The sequence below is a fragment of the Pseudopipra pipra genome, chromosome 2 (assembly GCF_036250125.1).
Source record: "Pseudopipra pipra isolate bDixPip1 chromosome 2, bDixPip1.hap1, whole genome shotgun sequence".
NCBI lineage: Eukaryota > Metazoa > Chordata > Aves > Passeriformes > Pipridae > Pseudopipra > Pseudopipra pipra.
In genome coordinates, this window is record NC_087550.1 from 14,040,663 (window position 1) to 14,050,838 (window position 10,176).

Here is a 10,176-nt window from a genome sequence, read left to right on the forward strand (position 1 = left end):
AATTTCTAGTGTGATATGGGGAGTGGAGAAAAACCTGAAAAATTGTTATGTTCTTTATTAAATAGAAAATTAGCCCTAGCAATTTCATTATTTTTCTAACTGCCTGCTTAGGAGGTAAGGGAGACACTCTATGCAGGCTTTTCCAAATACCTAGGAGCATCTAGGCTATACCTTTTAACCTGGTTTCTCTGATTCTCTATATAATGATCCCTTCCCCCACCATTTCAGTTTTTCTTCTGAAACCAATTCCCGTGTAGTTCAAGACCAAAGTTGAGTCATTCTTTCTATCACTTGACAGAAACTCCATTCAGTACGTTTGCAATCACACCAAAAAGAAAACCTGCCATTATACCAAGACAGTTTCAAAGAACTGGCTCACAATGAGAGGTTAAAGAGGCAAGATGGGATGGTAATTGTATTTCACGATGGGGATATTTATGAGTGAATGAAATTTGGTTTATTTTGTGTGCAGAGTCGAACAATGAACTATATTTTCAATCATCCAAAATGCACCCTGCTCTCTCCCTCCCCCACTCCTTAATTTTCTCTATTCTGTTACAGCTTAAATTGTTTCCAGCATCCCCATGTAAGAATATTCTGTTGAAGAGAGGCAGCAGCTGATTTATGCTTGTGGGGTGAGGAAAATTCCACATCTTGGCTAGGAGGGGTGAACAACTTAAGAAAATTTGGTGTTCATCTCCTAATTATATCAGCCTCAGTTCATTCACTGAATAGGAAATGCATGGGTTTGGATATTTCATATGGGTACCCCTCTGTTGAATGAAAATACTTACTTTGAAAGCTATCAGCAGGACAAGTGGTAGCCCATGGGTTTTGTCCAAAACCACTTAAGATAAGGGACTGAAGAATTTTATCATTAATAGTCATAACCCTTCTTACACCACACCATCTGTATTTCTGATACAGATTTTGGCACTTTCAGTGAGGGTGAAAATTTTCTCTGTGTAGTTATCAGCAGACAGTAGAAAGAATTAGAGATGATGAATTATTAGTAATAAACTAATGATTATTTTTGTCTGTAGTACTTCCATCTTCCTTAGTTGTCACGTGAATCTGTGGTAAACACAGGGGCTCAAAGAAAGCCTTTAACTACTCTGACATGAAGTCCTTACAGTGTAAAATTTCCAGATGTTCAAAGTAGATAGATATTAACAAAAAGATATAGATGTTCATTTTTTTCCTCCCTCAGAATACTTTATCTCTCACAGGTAGTATGGAGTATCTGCTCAATATCACAAGCCCTAAACCTCCCTACCCCCTAACAGCTGTCAGAACTTCTGTACTAACCTCACCTTCTTCAGAGTTAAAAAGTTATGAATCAGAAAGCATGAGTAACTGACAGAAACCTCATTGCTATCATTTCTTAAGTAAAAGTACTAAAGAATCCTAAGAAAGAGACTTTAGGGAGGACAAAAAAAATACAGATTGCACAGGTTCCTCGTAGACTCCAGACTAGTCACAATAAGTGACTGTCTGTGATGATGGAAGATCAGATTTGATGATCAGAATGCCCATAGTGTGCATATGCATACATCCATACCTGCATATGTGTGTATGTGTATACATGTGTCTGTATGTTATAGGAGTAATTCTGCTGGATTTCGCCTAAAGCCTGGAGTACCTCAACTCACCTTGGTGCTTCTGTGTGTGACTTTTAAAATGTTGTGTACTTCTTGTTACTCTTTTCTGCATGTTGTGCTATAAATGCAGCTAGCATTCTGGTCTTTTGTTCACATGTGAACCAGGACAATATGGAGAACATGGATTTCTTTTGTATTCCTTGTGGGAATGATATTACTGCATTGCGTCTTATTAGGGAGAGGCAAGCTATTCTTACAATAATCAAAGCAAGGTTCTGCTACATTGTAAACAGGAACAAATTATCCTTTATTATTATCTCATTTCTTATATTGCTTTCTGTCAATCAAAAATACAGTGCTAAAGCACTATTATCTAATGATTACACTGATGTATGGACACATAAAATGTTTAGATTTCACATTCATGATGGAACAGGTTATTAAAGTTTTTAAATTGTACACAAGCTACGTGAGTTATGAGCATCTGGAATCTTACTAGAAAATCAGAGTATTTGATAATAATTTTATAAAGTAAGTGGGTCATGAAGAAGAGAAGAAACAGGTGTTTTTCCAATAAAGCATAACGACCTATTTCTATTTTAAATATACTTAAGTATTTTCATGCATAATGCTGTAGTAAATATCAATGCTATGTGCTAACAAGGAAGATACATCGACTGTAAAGTATCCTGCTAGAGTTTGTTTGAAGAGGCAATCAAAAGTTTATTTAGTCCATATTAAGACTTAACTAACTTTTTGGTGTTGTATTTAATGGATTAAATAATTCTTAAAACAGATATCACAAGAATTTAATCTATGTATCTTAAGCACAGGTAACAAGATCTGAATCTGTTCAGTTTATTGATAAATACACTGAGGATGATATTCAGAATTTTTGAACAAGCATAAGCCAATTCAAGTTGCACAAGATTTCAGCCTTGATACCCCTGGTGCTCATATTCTCTTTGCTATCAGTAGTTTCACACTGCTTTATTCTGACTAATTTATTCTGTTACTTTAACCTATATTCACTTATGTCTCAATTACTTTTCATTCCTGATTCTATCCAGACTATCTCACCTGTAAAACCTGTTTGGGTAGCTGAGTTCAGGTTTGTTTCATAGTGTTATACAGTATCTGGCACAGGAATGTGTTTGTTTAGAACAACACTTGTGTGTTCTTGTATCTCAAAAATGGAAAATTGAGTGTGTGGTGCTCTTTCTGAGCAACAAATGGTATATGATACATTGCAGTGATTTGTGCTTCTGTGTTCAAATTGGATCAGATTTTTTCTAAAGCTGAGAATAAGGGAGAACTGAAAGGGTAGGTGGATATATTGATTTGTTTATTAGTGCTTGATCCTCTTAATGCTGAAGTCAATATATTTTTAATTTCAGAATGAGTAGAATCTCCTTCCTGAGAAATGATGAAAAAGTTATTTTCAGGGTTAAGCCCCAGTCTTTTCACTGTCTCTAATCTTCTCCCATTAATAACATAATTTCACTTTTAGGACATGATCTGTTCCATACTGTATGGAGTACAATGCATAGGCTGAGATATTACATGATGGTAATTTCTGATCTATAATGTGTTCATTGTGACAATAGTTATTTATGCATCTTAAAAGTATTTAATCAAGGAGCATTATTTTTCCCAAGACTCCCTGCAAGGCATCCTAATTTAGCGAAAGCAGAGCAATCAAAGAAAACGTGAGGGTTTTTTACATAAAGATATACAGGCAAAGAATACAAGCTAAAAAATCATATTGGGAAACTAGACTACTATATGTTATGTTGTAGCTGTTGTGAGAAGAAAGGAACTGCTAGGCAGTTCTTTTAATGATGTGCTAAAGATATCTTAGTCTGAATCACACTACTACATTTTGCAGTAAGGAGATTGTAAGTCTCTTAATGCATGAGACTTGCTACCTGACATTACAAATATGTTACTGGCCAGTCTTTCCACAGCAGCACACTTTTAAACTGGGGCTTAGTCAGAACTTGGGTGTGCAGAGGTCACAGCAGGTAATTGGCACAGCCAGTTTCTTATCTTGAGGCACTTTGTGCTGCAGGGGTCTGTACAAGGTGAGCTCTTCTGGTTTGGTGTGTTCACACTCTGTGCACGCAGAGCTAAGCATCAGCGATTATTTTCATGGACCTGTGCTACTAGGATTTACTAACTAGGCTGGCTAGTGGTGTGGGGCTTGAACTTGTGAGAGTAGCTCTTAGATGAAAGGGGAAAAAAAAAAAAAAAGACAGTCTAAGAGAATTGGGTTTGTTCAATCTGGAAAAGAGGAGGCTCTGGGGTGACCTATTTGAGGCCTTCTGGTACCTGGAGGGAGCCTACAGGAAAAAAAGGAGAGAGACTATTTACAAGAGCCTGGAGTGACAGGACAAGCGGGAATGGCTTCAAACTGAGTGGGTTTAGATTAGGTATTAGGAAGAAAGTCTTTACTGTGAGGCTGGTGAGGCACTGGAACACATGGCCCAGAGAAACTGTGGCTTCCCCATCCCTGGAAGTGTTTAAGGCCAGGTTGGATGGAGCTCTGAGCTACCTGGTCTAGTGGAAGATGTCCGTGCCCACAGCAGAGGGGTTGAAAGTAGATAACTTTTAAGGTCCCTTCTAACCCAAGGCATTCTGTGATTCTGCAAAATGGGATAAAAGCATCTGTTATTGGTGTATGACTTACATAACTCAATTAAATGTGTATTAGGGAGGAACATGTTTTGGCCATCAATATAAACATTTTTACAACATTTGGAGGATGGATTAGAAGTAATATCTGACCTGTGAAGCATTCAGAGTTTTTATATTGTAAAACCAGACTGTGGTTTCCATTACTTTGGCTCTGGAGTCTGTCACAATCACTGTGATCTCTCTAGTGAATTGAGTTAATACTTATTACCAATACCAGTTAGGCAATGGACAGTTCCTAGTTATGGGTGAGTTAGTACTTGACACTGCTATTTCAACTGTAAGTACAACAGCATAAATTAGAAGGGTTGATTTTTGTAGGAAAGTGAAGTTTTCCCCCTTACTCTGTGTTCTTACTGTAAGAAGCTGTGAGCTGCCATTCCTCAGATGCTTTGGGAAATGTGCCTCACAGTCATAGAATCATAGAATCATTAGGGTTGGAAGAGAGCTGCAAGATCATTGAGTCCAACCTTTGACCAAACACCGCCTTGTCAACTAAACCAAGTCATAAAGTAAGGAGGAGAAATTGGCTGAAAATCAGGAGTTCACCTCTCATTCATGCTATAGCAAGGTCTGATGAGAGCACAGCCACAGGATCATAGCAAAAGCCTTGAGAGCACAAGTTCAGGACAATATCAGCAGCACCAAGAGTGCAAACCTAAACCACAAATGGTAAATTACTGGTCATTAAAAGAATGTAAGTTCAAGGTGTGCCAAAGTGTTTCTAGGGAACAGCAAAGAAAATAACAAATATGTGAAACACCACATTTTTGATGGAAGCACAGAAAAAATGATAAAATATAAAAAGCAGTTACATCCTTTTCAGGCATGGGAAGAAAAGAAGAAGGGAGAATTGTTCCTGCATTCCCACTTGGTTATAGGTAATGCATGTTATCAGTGTTTATGCTTAACAGTATCTGTTCTTACCCTTTTTTGGGAACACTGCTTTCTGAATTTTTCTTCATCCTGTATTCCTTCTGCACACTCAGCAATCACATGTAAAGGATTATCTTCATATATATATTTAAATAAATTAGAAGCCCAGCAAATACTGCATGTGTGTTCTATGCTGTGACCTTCACACACAGGGTGAGTGATGCCACAGTACTGGGAAGCAAACTTGGATGTGATGCTGTCCAAGAGACAGGTTCAGAGCCAGGGAAGGACAATGGTCATTGGTTCAGCTTATCTTGGAATTTGCTTTGCAAGCAGAAAGGACAGGCTGGTTGATTGTCCACTGGTTTTATTGTGGTTGCTGAAACTTTTTGCTTGCTCTGACAAGAAGGCGGTAAGTAAATTCACAGAATGGTTGATTTTGGAGGGGAAATCTGGAGCATCTTTAAGCATGGTCACCTAGAGAAGGCTGCTGAGGACATAGCTGGGTTTTGAGTCTCTCCAAGGATAAGTCACTGAGCTAAAGCTTAGGACTTTTGTCTGTTTAATTTATAACAGGTGCATTGTAATAAGAGTGTAGGATTTAGAACTTCTATTTATATCTCCCAAATCTAAGCCCTAAATTATAACCTTGATTGAAATTGACAAATGATAATTTAGCTTCTCCTATTGAAGCTGAGGTCCTGTAGAACAGATAAATCAAGAAAGAAGACCTCATGATGAGCAGGACTTTGTTTTCTGCATCTGTAATTCCACCTGCCTCAGCAGCCTTTGGCAAAAGATAGAACATAATCCTGCCAAACTGGAAACAAAATCTATTACCAGTCTATGATAGTATGCTCTCCTTTATTGTGCTTGCAATCTAATTTTGTTAATAGTTTCTTCTTGCTGCTTATTGAAAGAAACAGTATGGATTGTGTCTTCAGCTTAGCCTTCCCTGGATCTTCCTACTCTGACAGGACTGCTGAAAGGTCAACATGAGAGATGGTGGTGAAAGGAAAGCATGCGAAGTAGCTTTTCCCTTCTTCACGCTACTTCATATAAAGGTCAGAGGTGACACTAATGTGTTCTTTGGCTGCCTTCTAAAATAAACCATTCTCTAAAGGTCTGTTTATCCATCTGAATTTTGGACAGACATAGACTCCTGGTTGCAGCTTCCCATATGGAGTGGATTAGAAGTGCTGGTAAACTACAACATCAGGATGGGGGTTGTGTTTTAGATACCCAAGAAAGCAAAAGGAAACACCGAAGGTAAGAAATGTTCTCAACGTGTTTTCGGTACCTGAATTTCCTTATGCATTGTGCATGTCATTTAAATGCTTTAACATAGTTTACCATTAAAGAAAGGATACCCTTTTCTGTTTAAAGACTTGGACACCTCTGGAAAGTGCTGTCTTTGTCATATATGCATGAGCTTATTTCTACTTGCTAATAAGTGCAGAAATAGATTGAATATATATCCACATCCTTGTCTGTCTTTGGTTTTGAATGTAGGTAGTTATTGCTTTATGAGGTCTCATTAAACTGGAGTATATGACTGGTAGTGATTATTCTTAAACACTTAATTTAGGGATGCTGATATTTGATATTTACAAATAACTAGACATAAAACCTAGCAAAAATTACATTCTTGCAACTGAATGGATGTAACAGACTTTGAATTTCTTAATGATAAAAATACTTAGCATCCAACTTACTCCTCGTGTATGTGTGCTAATGTCACTGTAGGAGAGACTGTGGGGTTAAGAGCATACACAGTGTATATGAGGGCAGTCCATCTCTAGGATTGCAGCTGTTGGGTGGCTCTTTCCTAGTGTTTTGTTGTTTGACCAGCAATGAGGTGGTATTTCCCTGTTTGTTACAAGGTCTGAAAGAGAATCAAGTGAATATTCTGATAGCAAATCAACTTCATAAATGGAGAGGCAAAGAAACTCTAGGCAATGAGGAAGACAGCCTATAGGACAAGATGTCCAAGAAGGTTAAAACTAAGGGTATGAAGAGACATGTTTGGCTTTTAACAGATTAACAGGTCATAATCTTGATTTATTTTTTTTTTTAATGTAATAATGTTATAATGAGCAATACAATGTACTTGCCTCATTTTAAATTCAGCAAAATTTAATGTAGATGTTCTGGTTTCAGTGTGGGAAATTTCATATGATACAGTAAAATAGTATTATGCATAACGTAATGAAATCCTAAATTTAATATTGTGTATATAATTGGGAAATATATTCAAATTTGGCCGAGGTCTTTAAGGTTAAATACTTGAATCAATTATAAACTCTAGAACTGTGTCTGTGCTTATCATTATATGCGGGAATAACATGAAATCTAGAGATGCACAATTAAGTAATGACCTGTCTTCAGAAAATCTGAATGTAATTTTCAAATTTAAATCTCAGTAGTTTTCCTAAAGTTTCTAAAACTGATTCCTAAAGGGAAAAGTAGTTTAGCTTTCATTGAAACCAGTGCCTTAGGAACACATGGGTCAGGCTTCAGAAAATACTTCTGATTTTTAAGGTGTGAGCAGTTTCTAAAGCGCGTTTCTGATTCCAGCTTTTCAAATTTAAACAAAACTGTCCTTAATGTATTTCTGTCACATTTATGGCAGCCATTAATACATCATTCAGAAATGGAGTTATAATGAGGCATTGCTTATTCTATATGCCTTGACTAGATACAAGTGATAGTAACATGGGTGGAATTCTAAACCACAGAAGCCCTTAATGCTCGATGAAAGCAAACATTTATTTAAAAAAAAAGAAAAACAAATCACAAAAAAGCACTCACCTGCATACAACTTGAAGCAAAGAGATGAGTTTCAATAAAAATATTTTTATACTTTTTTCATTTTACTAGTTAGAGAAGAACATGCATTTTTATTTGTGTGAATCCAAAAAAATAGAGCCCCCACTTCTATCCAAGAGTTGTTTTTTGTTTTCCCTCTTGGAACAATGCTGCCATTGCAATATTGTTATTTTCTTCTATCTTCCTTTAAAAAATATAAGTCAAATTTTTCTGTTTTTTGAAAACTTCCTGCTTTTCTTTCCTGAACTAATCAGCTACAGAAGACTCTCCATTATTTTAGTTTACTATGTAAAACAGGTAGAAATTCTCTACCTGTTGCAGCTCTTTCAAATCTCTGAGCAAGCACACTAGACTTCACAAATTGAAAGGCAAAAAAAATAGCTTATCTCTATACACTTATAGCCTGAGATAGTAACTGAAAATTGCCCTCTTTGGTATTGTGCAAGCAAGTACTTAAAAATGCCAAATTGTACCTGATAAAGGAATAAGGAAGATTTTTTTTTTTGTGAATGTGCTTATATCTTAATATTCTGTTAACCTGTTCAGTAACTTCCAAGAACTTTATCCCTTGAAGGAATCTACTGAGGAATCTACTGAGTCCCTTTGAACACAAATGGAGGTTGGTATGACTGACTTAAGTAAAAATGACTTCCCAGACCTGGATACACAACTTTACAAGTAAAACCAGTACCTATTTATCCCTTTCACAAATGGAGGCAGGAATTCTGAATCAACCTATTATTTCAAATATTTTTTTTGTTAACTGCTTTTATTTCCTCCTAACTTAATAACTCAGATGTATGAACTTCAGGTGCAACATATATTCATTTAATTTTTGACTAGCAATGCTTTATCTGACACAGGAAGCACACTAGGAGACAGAGTTATAGGTAAAAGAAATCCATGTTTTTAATAACACATCCTAATTTTCCCTTCAGAATCAAAATACAATAATTTGAAATAAGAGGTAATGGTGTCTGTCTCTTAAATGCTTTGTATTCCTACCACCACCTTGTAAGTATTATGATGAGTATTATAATATTCTTCAGGAAGGAAGTCTCATAGACTCAGAAAAAGGCCATCCCGATGCACCAAAATGTAAACTTATTTCAGTCGGACAAGGGAAGTCCAGTTTAATCCAAGCTCTAGGATTAAGCTCTATTCTTGCCTGAAATGGAAGACTGGCCTGGCTGCACAGAGCGCTTCAGATGGAACTCAAGGATAAAAAAAAAATAAATTATGACCTTTGGAAGAAGGGGCAGGCAACTCAGGAGGATATTGTGAGATTATGCACGGAAAAAATTAGAAGGGCCAAAGCCCAAGGAAAGCCTAATCTGGCTACTGCCATAAACGACAAAACCAAATGCTTTTATAAATAAATTAGGCAAAAAAGGAGTGTGTCAGAGATGGGATTCATATCCCACCAGATTGTTTGACTGGTGGGTTGAATAAACCATGTTGCCCGTGTGTGCTGGGTGGGGGGAAGAAGGGCCAGGCTTAGACCTGGAGCCACCCCGGCTGTGCCCATGCAGAGCATATGGCAGGGAAAGCCATGGGGCTGGGCTGTCAGTCAATAAGGCTACCTGGGGGCCTGCCCACAGCACTCCCCCAGAGCCTCTGGGTGGCTGTGGCACTGCTCACTTTGCCTGGGGGACAGTGAGTGGCAGGGAGCCCAAGGTCCCGCCTAGGGGGAGCGGCCAGACTCTTACACACAAAGATATTTGGTCTCTATCTCCCCTTGGCCTCTGCCCTCCTAGTCTGTCGATGTGTGACCTCCAGAGTGGGAAATATACCTCTCTCCTTTCTTTCTGCCTCTGTTCTTTTTTCTCTTAATCTCTCTTCCTTTACTCCTGTGGGCAACTTAAACAGCTGTTTTCTGTATTTCACCTAAGTTGCAAGTATCTCGCTTAAGATGTATGGAGTTTGTGTTTGCTGGGTGTAACAGAGGTTCCCTTATTGCTATGTCTTGCTAGTCTCAGTAATCTGCTGTAATGCTTTTGGGAAGTTGCATGTTATTTTTGTAAAACCCTTTTTGCCAAAACACCTGTTTTCTCACCAAATTAAAGGAAATCTCCCAGAGAAAAATGTGTAGTTTTTCTCCAGACATGAACTCGAGGTATCAGAGAATCAAAGAATTTGCAAGAGTTCACGTGGGTCAAATCTTTTGAAATCTAAG

At 37.5% G+C, this 10,176-nt stretch overlaps 1 long non-coding RNA gene across 1 annotated transcript; it reads left to right on the plus strand.

Moving 5' to 3' along the window:
- The first annotated feature begins 3,717 nt into the window (after positions 1 to 3,717).
- LOC135406601 (uncharacterized) lies at positions 3,718 to 7,304 on the plus strand. Its single transcript, XR_010426366.1, has 3 exons — positions 3,718 to 6,235; positions 6,324 to 6,440; positions 7,055 to 7,304. It is a non-coding gene; the product is annotated as an uncharacterized LOC135406601 (long non-coding RNA).
- The last annotated feature ends 2,872 nt before the right edge of the window (positions 7,305 to 10,176 follow it).